Genomic DNA, 13,257 nt, shown 5'->3' with positions numbered 1-13,257 from the left:
GTCCTATGGTGTATTTTGTGTTTATTGTTCTATTACTTTTATTTATAGTTTTACCACATACATAAATATCCCTAAATCAATAGCTTTCTAACTCAGGTTATAGCCATGAAATCAAATTAATGGATCATGACCAGAATTAGGTTTTAATGAAATAGGATACAATGGAATGGAAAACATCAGAGTACATAGAACATGATAATGGTAGGTAATTTTGCAAGAAAATTTGTTCCACTGTGTGTGTGTGTGTGTGTGTGTGTGTGTGTGTGTGTGTGTGGTGGGGGGGGCATAGTGTGTACCTGTGTGAAATTGTTTATTATAGTGGTTCATGGATCACAGTGTAAAATATATTTCTTCCTTTGGCCACCTGGCAAATAGTTTTAAAAACACTGCTCTAAATAATATATTATCAATTCTGTTTGTTTTGAAGTTTATAAAAATTATAAGACTGTGAATATATATATATATACATATATATGTATATATACTAACTTAATCTTTATGGTCTAGGATTTATATATGTTGATTTATTTTCACTGCTGTATAATAGTCTATTGTATAACTATAATGCAATTTATTTACACATTCCCCTGTCAATTATCATTTGGGTAGTTTCCACTATTTTATTTTAACAAAAAGTGCTCCTGTGAATATTCTTCTGGCCTCCTGATGCACTTGTATAAGAGATTCTATAGAAAATACATCTAGAAGTGGAATTGTTAGATCTTAGAGTGTGTGCATGTTGTTACATATCATAATGCCAAAATATTTTCTACAGTGATTTCTTCCCTTGTTTACCTTCACTCCTATGCCAATGGGCAGCTAGAAAATGCCATCATGTTCTAGAATTCACAGCACTCTACTTGTACTCTGAAGCTGCACTGATTCTAAAAGTTCTTTCTTAATGCCTTATCTGCTGCATAAGAAAAGTGTTTTCCTACCTCTATGAAACACTCTCTTTCTCTCTCTCTCTCTTTTTTTAAAAATCTTTTTAGGGCAGCACCTGCAGCATATGGAGGTTCCCAGGCTAGGGATCAAATCAGAGCTGTAGCCGCTGGCCTACACCACAGCCACAGCAGTGCATAATCCGAGCCACTTCAGCAACCTAAATCACAGCTTACCACAACACTGGATCCTTAACACACTGACCAAGGCCAGGGATCAAACCTGCATTCTCATGGATGCTATTCAGATTTGATTCCACTGAGCCATAACAGGAACTCCTGAAACACTCTCTCTGAGATCAATTCCTTTGTATTCTGATGGAGGCCTCAGCAGCTCTGAGCCCCTGAGAAGTCTTTCCTTTATCCATGTTCTGTTTGATTCTCAGGAACAGTATGTTGCAACTAGCTGCCATTAAGACTAGCCCTGTGCCTAAATTCAATGTGATTTCCCTTGTATTTGTCAAGAATGGTGAAGAGCCTGAGATCGTATATGACTTGCAAGTTAAGATATTCTGCCATTGTTTCATCAATGCTGGCAGAAGACCTGGGAATCCTGGGTGAGAAACAAAAAGCTTTACAACTCGAAAAAATAGCAGTAGCCAGGATTTCAGCATTTTCTTGCACTGGTCCCCAGGCTCCAGTTCCCAGAGGGCAACATGAAGAGGGCAAGGTAACACCTACACATGCATTAGCCTGCGTTACAGAAGAGGAACTCTGAGACTAGGGAACCTGAATCTCATATCCTGGATGTGGCATTAGCAAGATTGTCCATTGTTCCAGAATGATACACTATCTCTTAGTTTCCAAAGCTGAAAGTAACCCTATACTTTGCTTCAAAAAAAGACACCATGTCTATTTTCCAAGGATGTTCACTGAGCAAACATCCTTGAAAAGAGAGTACTAAACAAGGTAATCAGTTCTTCTGTTCACCATGGAGACATGTGAGAGACCCATGAGACCCATGCAGACGTGTGAGAAACATCTCTCAACCATATTCTATAAAGAATTCAAGTCTAAATGTCCTTGGAGAATGATGATATCTTCTTAGCTACATCAAGTTGCTGTCACATAGTTTTAAAAGGGACATCTCTATTTCTTTGGGGTTTTTTTCCTTAATCTTGTCTGTATTCAGATAATCTAGATTATGCTGCCATAACAAATGCCTCCCCCTCAAAATCTCAAAGGTTTTATACAACACACTTAATTTCTCACTTTAGCCTGTTCAAGGCTGTTCCATACTGTCACCCAAGCTGATAGAACTCTATCTTCTCATAAAAGTAGCATGTACGCATCATAAAGAGAAAGATTCAAGCATGGACTTTTCACTGCCTTATCTTGGAAGTGATACACGGCACATTTCATTAGCCAGGACTAAACACGTGGCCCTAACAGCGAAAATGCTGGGAAAGGTAGGAGTGGATGGGTGTGCATTCCTCCCTCAGCCCCACTTTGTTTGGGCTTCGAAACATTTTCCTATTTTCTCTTTTAGGCACAAGTCCAATCAACTTCTTAGATTAGATTACCAGACCTGCTCTCTCCAGATTCTTCAGAAACATTTCAGATGATATATCCCCTCAGTTCTCTAGAATATGAAATCACAGCCCTGCTCAGATGGATTTTTATTTCAGTGGGCTTTATATTAGTCATTCTTTACAAAAGGCAAAATATACTTTTCATCATAGGAAAAGAAAGTTTTACCCTCGCAGAATCTAAGTTTCTCCTTGGTTTTATCCCCTATCGTGTGCCAGATATTAGGCTAGACTTCAGGAATAAAAAGATTAAAAAAGAAAAATGAAAACTAGCACTCTGAGGGTCCCTTGTGCAGTGCAGAGAGACATACATGGGCCAATACTGTGAAACAGAGGTGTGATGGTTGCTCTGATGGGTGTGTACAGAGTACTTTGAGAGCTCAAGACTGGAGGTATCTAGTTTAGATCAGGGGATTCTGAAAAGATCTTCTGATTTGATTCTCTAGGAAATAACTGACAAGAATCTTGAAGGACAAGTCAGTAAAGCCTAAATATAATATATATATATTTTAAAGTCAAGGTGGCTGAAAAGTAATTCTAGAAATAGAGAACAATTTGTCCTGGGGCAGAGGCATGAAAGAACATGGCTGTTTTTAAAATCAGGTACTTTGGTATGCCTGGGAGCATAAGGTATTAGGAGGTTACAGCACAGAAGAGTCAACACAGATCCTGCATGAAAACAATGGGGAACAAGTGAAGGATTTTATGTGTGATGAGATTTTTTTTTTCTATTAGAAAGATTATTCTGACAGGAAGCAGATGGATTGGAAGCAAGTGTGACTAAGTCCATAGAAGTGTTAGGAGGTTTTTACAACATCCCTGACATGGATAGAGAGGACAGCATGGATATCTATGACGGTAAGTAGACAGAGTATGACAATGTGGTAATTAAATGGCCCTCTGGGATGTGAAAGAGGGAAGATTTAAGTGTAACTCCAAAATTTAAAGTTAGAAAGAAGAAATACAAATTTTTTGTTTGAAAATAAAGTTTACTCTTTGGTTGGCAGCTGTAGAACATCATGGTATATATATATATATTCTTGTCCGAGCTCAACTGAAGCCATGGATATAGATTAGAGATCACCCAGGAAAAGGCCAATGAAAAAAAGAAGAGAGAATATAGATCAGGGAGGTGACAACATCCTCAGGAGACCCACACTAAAAGTGTGTGAATTGATATTACATACAAACTTCTTATGCACCCCTGAGTTAAACAATATGAAAATTTAAAAGAAAGAATCACCAAAATAATTTTTTTTGTCTTTTTGTGATTTCTTGGGCCGTTCCCGCGGCATATGGAGATTCCCAGGCTAGGGGTCCAATCGGAGCTGTAGCCACCGGCCTATGCCAGAGCCACAGCAACTTGGGATCCGAGCCGCGTCTGCGACCTACACCACAGCTCATGGCAACGCCGGATCCTTAACCCACTGAGCAAGGGCAGGGACCGAACCCACAAACTCATGGTTCCTAGTCGGATTCGTTAACCACTGCGCCACGACGGGAACTCCCCAAAATAATTTTGAGATGCTTTGCCTCACCAAATTTCACCTCCTAAGCACATTCAGCATGAATTCCATATTGAAGAAAATCGCAAATTTAAAGTAAGTGGCAAATGGAAAATACTGCTAGTCTTCAGCAAACACTAACTATAATTTATACTTCCAAAGCTCTTGTCTTCTCTGGTGTGCTGCTGGAATAATCATGATGAGCCTCACAAAAGTCCCAGGAGGTAGGAAACGAGCATGGCAGTGCTCTGTAGCATCCTTGTAAATAAGAACAGATGCTCATCCATCCACAAAATCATTCCGTGCCAGACTGCCTTAGGTCATAGGGTGGTTGAACAAAGGAAATCCCAGCTTTCTACCTGTCCCAGCTCAAAGAGATTGGCATTCGTTGTAACTGCTGTTGAACCAACTGGAGTCAGGAAATCTTGCACAGAGAGTAACACCTTGGGATGTTAGAACCTTGCCAAGGAGCTCAAAGCACATCTGAGTCATTGATTCACTAACACCAGGAAGTCCTTGTGGGATAGGGAAGGGCTTTGTATACAATTTTTAAAGACCTGAAGCCTTAAAGTCAACAAATTAGTGGCCAAGCCTGAATCCCAGTCAGGTTCTCTTTTTCACTAAACCCAAATATTTGGCAATGTCAGAGAAATACCTAGAGGGATATTGGAGGATACTTGCCATAGAAACTCCCCCAATGAGCTTAGCTGCATCCCCAATTTGCTTGGTGCATAGCCATTTGACTCACCACCTAAAACTCCTGGGGAGGTGGCCCAATCTTCACTTCGCTCCCCTTTCATTCATCCTCTCCTGAATTGATGCTGCTCCTTTTAGCCCTGTTTCAAGCCAGAGACCCTGCTGTCTTGATTGGAGGCAGAAAATGAGTAAGGATGAGTGATAATTCCCATCAACAAGTACCCTGGCTTTTCCCTTGTTGCTTTGGCACCTCATGACATTTTGAGCTTCTACTTCACTACAATGGGGATCAAGACCACACTGTCCTGCCTCCTGGGCATATTATATGGTTCTTTAAAAACTTATCTAAAAGCATTTAAGCTCAATGGCCTCACATAGTTCACAAAATTTGATAGAACAGAACATTCTCAAAAATATGCCTTTCAAAAAAAAAAAAAAGGAAAGAAAGAAAGGAAAAGAAATCTCTTCTTTAAAAACAGGAGAGTGGAAATCATAGCAGTCATTATCCATTTCTACCCAGGGCTGGATTTTTCTTGTGAGAATCTTTTCCACTGTGCTTTTAAATATTGTATTATGCAACATCAAATCCTGTTTTAAGGCAACATATTGATTCTCTTATAGGCTAGGGTATTATCATCTTAAAGAGAGTCAAAGTAAATGATTAAACACAGCTTATGCCATTGCAGTCATCCGCAATTTAGCTTCTCTTCTGATTGGTGTGTGCAATGGCTAGCTGCTCAAGTGATGAGGGATTGAACATCTTGCACTCATGGCTATAAGATGAAAGTAAAAAAACAACCCAAAGCCTCTCACCACTACCCCAACCTCCCACCAAATAGATAACATATTAATTTTAAAAATACAATGGATTTAGTTCCTTTAGGCTAGAAGTTTTATTTGCTCACTATAGGCATAGCTAAGAAAGCAAAGAGGAAACAGTAACAATGCTATTTATTCAATGGACTTTTGTGGTAATGACGAAGGTTATCCTGATGTCCTGCAACCTTCCACATACTTTCAGTCAAAGCACACTTTTTCTGTGGTTTTAGAAACCACAGCTCTGTGGAAAAGCTTTATGGTAAGAAAATGTACTGACCAGCAGCAACATATAACATGGAGCCAGTGTTTGTGGGATAGAAAACACCAACTGGAGAAGATCTGGAAAAGAAGAAGAGCTCAGAAGTTCTGCTTTGGAAAGAATGACCTGAATCAGCCCCAACGTGAATGGCGTTGTTGTCTCTTTATGAAGGATGCACATCCAAAATGAGCTCCCTGTGGATTTGGGATGATTGGAGACTCCTTGCCTAGGATGGGACCTTGGGAACCAGCTGGATGTGGTCACTCTAGTGGCCCTGGCATCTATCACATTTGCAAGGAGCTGCAGTCATGGAGAAGGGAGTACAATCAATGGCGTACAGGTGACTAAAGTTGAAAGGGAGAAAACATCATTACATGGAAGACAGCATACTGGAAAGAGACTTTTCATTCAGGGCAGGAGTGTGTATCTTTTTGACTTATTTGGAATTATCCCAAAGAGGGTATCCCAGGAGGGGCTGCTTCCTAAGCACGCACGATGTCCCTTCCAGGGATGCTCACCTGACTCAGCTTCTCAGTTCACATTTGGAAACATAAGGTTTCAATTAGTTGTGACTTGGCCAAACTCACTCAGTTGGTCCTTTGTGGAGCTGGGGCCAAGCTCCAAGCTGACCTTCTAGCGAACTTCCCTTTTCATGCTGACATTTCCATCTCCGCCCTTTGCTGTTTGGCTGAAGGCCACCCTCTATTTTTTCAAAATATGAAGTCGATTTTAGATATTTCAAAACAAGTGCAAGCACAAAATCAGAATGGTGAAATGAAGACAATAAAGAACAGTTCCAAAAGTGTTGTTTCCAAATTAGCAAAGGATTTAAGAATATATGTGTCAGATCAACCTTTTCTAAGAAAGAGATATGCCCTTTGGTAGGTAGAGTGGGGTAAGATGAACCAATATCTTTAAGAGTAAAATGTGGACCTAGAAATTACCATACTAAGTGAAGCTAGACAATGAGAGATGAATGTCATACAATATCACGTGTATGTGGAATCTAAAAAAAAAAAAAAGGATACAAATGAACCTATTTGCAGAACAGAAACAGACTCACAGACTTTGAAAAATTTTATGGTTACCAAAGGGGACAAGTGGGTGGGGAGGGGGGAGTGGACTAGGGGTTTGGGATGAAAATGTTCTAAAATTAGGTGTTGATGATGGTTGTACAACTATAAATATAGAAAATTCATTGGGGAAAAAAAGTGAAATATACTCTTTGTGGGCAGAATGGGATCTGTGACAGAGCAAGAAGAACAGCTAAGAATACGTGGGCACATGGCAGCCCAGCACAAGTTTTCCGATGAAATGAGGTTTTCCTACTTTAAGAGGAGTGTGTTGCTCAGTGGGCATTTGGGATGAGTCCTCTAAGGAAAAAGGAGAAAGTGATACTAGCCTGGAATAAGTATACTGGAGAAGCATGGCTAGATTTAGAGTTTAAAGGGCTGTTTTAACATGGAAATTTGTTATGTTTCAGGTTTGGTGAGGCGGACAGATCAGGAGTCTATTGCCACTGAAAAGATAGTTTGTTACTCACAGTTCCCTTGACTAGGGGCGCTGCCAGGCCTTGCACACACACCAGGAAGCAGGAGAGCAGGGGGAGAGCAGGAATGTGACCCTTATCGTGTTTTCCTGAGGGGAGGAATGAGCAAGGCAGGGTAAGCAGGTTTTAGAGTAGATAGTTTGAATAATTCCAGGGAGGCTTAAGATTGTGGTTGCCTGGTACTGGGTTGGGGGTGGGGAGAGTGGCCTGGAGTGGAAGATCCAGATGGACAGGTTTGGGGGCGGGGGGGGGGGGGGGGGGGGTGAGGACTCTGGATTGGTTACTTTACATATGAAGGGTTTCCAGCAGGTGAGTTGTTTATATGTTAGGAATTGGCTACAGAGTCAGTAAAGCCCCAAAGGTCAAAGCATCAGAAACACAGAAAATGAAGAAGCGTGATAAATACATTATCTAAGGGTGATGTGCCTAATTTAGGGAAGGAAAGAGACTTCTGGTGACAATGAGAGGTGTCCCCAAAGAAAGTATTTCTCTACTTAGACATAATTTGGGAAAATAAAATATTGATCTACTTAGACATAATTTGAGGGGTGACAGGATCCAGGAGCATGAGGGCAAGCCTGAAAAAGGAGAGAGGTGGCCCTGGACAGGGTAGGAATGGTCACCAGCAGGAGAGTGTCTCCCAGAGGGAGTGGCGTGGGCATTCTGGTGAGAGTCGTAAGCACAGAGGGAAATGCCCCCACCACAGGAAATGACAGGTTAGAGATGAAATTGTAGCTCTCTCAAGTGCAAAGTGGCAGCCCCCTACAAGGAGCACCCTTAAGTCGTGGCCTGAGATAAGAGCATCACCATAACCGTGACAGTGTTTCCTGGTGTTATAACCAGAGAAGGAGAGGCAACCCTGTTGGTTGTGGAAGATGATGTTTGCACAGAGTCACACAGCAGGGCAGCTTTCAGCTCAGCTGGTACTGCGGGGTTTATGGCAGCAGTCTCTGGGACCCGTTCAAGGAATTGTACTTGAAGAATGTTGACCTGTGAAGGAAAATTGGCTTTTCTATTTATTACTTAATGATATCATGAGAAGAAGCTGAGGGAGAGGGAGTATGAGAAAATAAACAAGGCTTAACAACAACAAATTATTCTCTCCACTCCTCCCCTCCAATGCATTTATTAAACAAGCACTTTTCCTGGGAGAGTTATAGGCAACAGGATCCCTCCAGATTCAAACCTAGATGTGAACACTTGAAACAAGGAGTATCATAATTGAGAAAGTGGCTTTCAACCACCTGGTGAATAAGAAGTGGCAAGCAAGGAAACATAGCTCAGAGTCTACTCGCAAATCGAGAAAATCATTGACTTTCTCATTTATTATTTTAGTGGCTTGGGGAAGGAAAAACTACAAAGTGATTTGCAGTCAAATTTTCACTGTATCTCTAGAAGTTACAATGGTGTAAAGTGGGGACAAATTTGAGACTCTGATGATCTGTGAAGGCAGGTTTTAAGGCAGAATAAAAGAAAGGCAGGGTAGGGAGAGAAAGTGGAGATGAAGTGATGGACTTGGAGTTCTGGTCCATTCATTTCAATTCCCAACTAGAACACCACCTCCTCCCTTAAAAAATCCTCACCTGAACAGGGTGATGGCTACACTTACAGATAATGGAGCCACCGGCTACTTAGAACCACTAGGTGGCAATTGTGATTTATTACTTTCGAAGCTGAGATTTTTTTTGAAATGTCTCTGCTGATCCTCTACTTAGACTGAACAAGACATTTAACATTCTAAAGGATTTCATTCAAGAAATGCATAGTTGATTCTTTTTATCAAGCCCAAAGGGGGAGGGTGACTGTTTTGAGGAGTTGAATTTCAGATCATCTACATTCTTCTGCAGGTCCTCTCTGACCCCACACCATCAGCTTACATCAGTAATTACTTGTCTACAATTAAGCTGTAAATAATGCAATCACTCCATTCTTGTCCCGTCACTCCAGTCCCAACCACAACAAATAGTGCTAATCACATACTTATTCAAGTGTGTAATTATTCACAGTTAAACTTCTGTCACTTTCACCCTGTTTGGAAACAGCAGAACACAACCTGTAATTAGCAAATGTGGCTCCAGGCACTTTTGCTTGGGAGTACGCCAGGGATTCAGCACCTAGGCGCTCCTTTGATCTGGAAGCTTGGCAAGGCGCCTCACCCTGAGGCCAGAGTGCTATCAGCACTCTGCAAGTCACCGAGATCAATGAATATGTCAAAGGCATCTATCCCAAATCACATATTACTTCCCTCTCTCACTGTGGTTTCTGCCTTTAGTATATATTTCATAGACTTTCCTTTTCTTTTTGAACCCTTTGACTTCAGTTTAAAGGGTTACCAATAAGGTCTGCAAGCCCCTGTGTTTTCAACTCGGGTTAAAAATGAAAGTCCCAGAAGTCCCTCTTGATGGTCCCTGTTCTTTCTTAACTTTGCAGTTTCCTTGAACATCAGCACAATGGAGGAGGGATGACCTTTGCTACTTCGCCTGGACCACAAGGAAGAGGAAGCCAAAGACTTATCCAATCCTTGTGTATGCCACTTCTCTCCAAACCTCAGCTAAACCCCTCGGAGGACGGCTACCCTGGCTGCAAGGGAGACCTGGTAAACCTCAGCTGTTTCAGAACAAATCCATTGTATTTTATTGCAGGAATGACTGGGCAGCCCAGACCCTTCCCAGGGAGGGAAAATAGCATCCTCCAAGGAAAATAGCACATGCTGGCCAGCTTTTCCCCCTGTGAGGCCATTGTATGCTTGCACAGGAGGTAGTGCTTGCCTAAAAGTATATTGAACCCACAGAAAGGAACGGTGAGGCGTATGGGTATCCATGGATTAGACTTTTGTTTGCATGTTGTATTGAGTGATTGTTTGCTAGCTCGGAGAAAGGTTATTCTACCTTCATTAAGACTCCAATGGCAATTACCTAATGAAAACAAGTTTACGTATCTAGCCTGGTTTAATATCTTCCTTTCCTGACATATCCAATTAAGACAGAGGTTTTTCATTTCAACCAAAATGAATACTCTTCCCAGTAGAAGGGTAAACAGAACAACAGCAAGCTCTTTGTGTATAAACACTAGTCAGCCTTTGGTTCTGACCATAACAAAGCCAGTTTTTCAAATACTATTTAGAGGTCTCAGAGGGAAGAACAGCCCTGAAAGCTTCTCTATCAGGGACGATTGTCCTCAGAATGGAAAGCTTCTGAGAGTGGAGGATGAAGTGTGAGCAATGTAGGGCTGCTGCCCTGGCCAGCTAACTTCACCAAATGAGCCAAATTAGCCCTGGCAAACAGCACGGTAACAGATGTGGGAGCCAGATTGCCATGATGTTTTTATTTTATCATTTTTTTTAAGATGAAATACTATGGCTGCTTCTATGTGAGCAAAGTGGAACAGTACTGAGTAGTTATCTGGTGATTTTGATTAATACAGACTGACAAGCAATCTGGAGGACTCGTTTAAAAACAAACCCAAAAAGACTCCTATTTTCTCCAACAGCAGTGGTCTTTAACAGAGCCTTGCTAATAGTAATGCTGATGATTTTAAAAGCTCCACCTAATTTGGCTCATGTGGACACAAACAAGACTCTTATGGTTATTTTTGTTAACTAATTTTTAGGGGATCTTAATATGCAGCCCACTGATGTAGTAAAAGGTGCCAGCACTGCTGGTTTGGAAGATGAATACAAAGATGCCTCACCTCCTCCACCCTGTCCTCCCTCCTACTCCCTCCCAGGAGGATGGAAAAACTTTTTACAAACTCATTTCTGTCCTGACTTCAGGGCACGGAGATGACGTTTAGTGATGAATCTGCTTTCTGCTTTCATATATGCATGTAACTTAGCAGAAAACTAGCATCAAGGTAGGCACGTTCAGCCCCCACCTACAGCACATCATGAGTCAGTCCACTTCCACTGCCACCACTTTAGTCTAGGCCACTGTCATCTCTCAGTTAGTGTCCCCATTTGGACTTGTAGCACTCTGTCTAGTGGGTGTCCACCATAACAGGGACACATTTTAAAATATAAATCTGGTCGTGTCACACTCTGATCGAAACTCTGGTGCTTTCTCATTGCACATGAGTTATAAGGCCCCACTCATCCTTTCCTGCCTGGTTCGCCATCTTTTTTTTACTTTTTCTCTTTTTGGCCACCCCTGGCATATGGAGTTCCCAGGCCAGGGATCTGAGCTGCAGTTGTGACCTACGCTGCAGCCATGGCAATACTGGCTCCTTCACCCACTGTGTCAGGCAGAGGATCTATCAAACCTGCTACCCAGCACTCTGGAGATGCCGCTGATCCCATTGCGCCACAGCGGGAACTCCTCCATCTTCATTTTGAATTCCTCTCCCTGCTGGTCATACTGATCTTTCAGCTGTTTGAGTGTGCCCCAGTCACACAATTTGTACCTTCCATTGGATTGTTCTCCTGGCTTTCCAAGTAGCTCCAGCTTACACGGCTGGCTCCTTGTGACCCTCCTACATAAGATGCCTATTCACCCCCCACTTCACAATCATAGTCTTAGCCCTGTGATTGATTCTTTTATAGCAGATCACCACTTGTAATTTATTTATATGACCATTATTATATCATCGCCACTAGAATGTAAGCTCTGTGGGGCAGTCTATTACTATCTCTTTCACTACTGGCTCTTCAGTGCCTATCCTAGTGCTAGTGCTCACTATAGAGCAGATCCTCGCCCCCAAATTTGTTTGTCAAATACATTTAATCAATCTAAAGATCAAACTGCCTTTTGAAAGTTTTAAAATGTAATTGCAAGTAAATAGAAGTGGCGAGTAACATTCTTCCCCTACTTTTATTTATTTATTTTTTGTCCTCGGCATGTAGTGGCTTGATATGGAATCATTTCATTGATTGATTAAATCACGTCATGGGTGATTGACTGGTATGGATCCCAGACCAGGGATTGATCCTGGGCTGCAGTGGTTAAAGTGCCAAATCCTAACCCCTAGACTGCCAGGGAACTCCCTTTCCCTACATTTTATTTTGAAAAACTTCAAACATACAGGTGAAAGACTTTTCTAGTGAACACCCTCTAGATTCTACCGCTAACATTTCCTGTGTTTACTTTATCACATATCTATTGGTCTACCCATTGCTCTACCTGCGTTCATATCCATCTGATTTCTGTAACCTTTCAAAGCAAATTGCAGACAGCAAATACGTCCCCATAACACTTCAGTATGCTTATGGTTAACTAAAATTCAATATTTGTTTGAAGTTTTTCTTTTGATATAAAGCTTATATCTCATGAAATGTATGATACATTTCTTAAAGGTACATTTCCATAATCTTTCACTGATTTTTAACAAATGCACACATCTATGTAACCTAAATTTCTACTCAGATAAGAATAGTGTCCATGAGCCTTAATAATCAATCTCCGATTGCAATGACTGTTATATGGTTTCCCACCATAGGTTAGTTTTTCCTATTCTAGAATTTCATGTGATTGGAATCACATGGTATATTTTCTTCTGTATATGGCTTCTTCCACTCAAATATAGTTTTTTGTGATTTTTTTTTTTTGGATTTTTAGCTTTTTGACTTTTCTAGGGCCGTACCTGCGGCATATGGAGGTTCCCAGGCTAGGAGTCTAATCGAAGCTGCAGCCACCGACCTACCCCAGAGCCACAGCAACGCCAGATCGAAGCCACGTCTGCGACCTACAACACAGCTCATGGCAAGGCCGGATCCTTAACCCACTGAGGGAGGCCAGGGATCCAACCCTCAACCTCATGGTTCCTAGTCGGATTCATTAACCACTGAGCCATGAATAGGAACTCTTGTTTTTTGTGATTATTTATATTGTTGCATGTATCAGTTATTAATCTTTTTTAACTGCTGTGTAGTATTCCATTGTATGACTTTACCATAGTTAGTTTATTAACTACCCTACTGATAAACACCCAGGTTATTTCCAGTTTGGGACTGTTATGAATAAAGCTT

This window comes from Phacochoerus africanus, chromosome 9, assembly GCF_016906955.1.
Source record: "Phacochoerus africanus isolate WHEZ1 chromosome 9, ROS_Pafr_v1, whole genome shotgun sequence".
Lineage (NCBI taxonomy): Eukaryota > Metazoa > Chordata > Mammalia > Artiodactyla > Suidae > Phacochoerus > Phacochoerus africanus.
Note: the sequence above shows the minus strand (reverse complement) of the source record.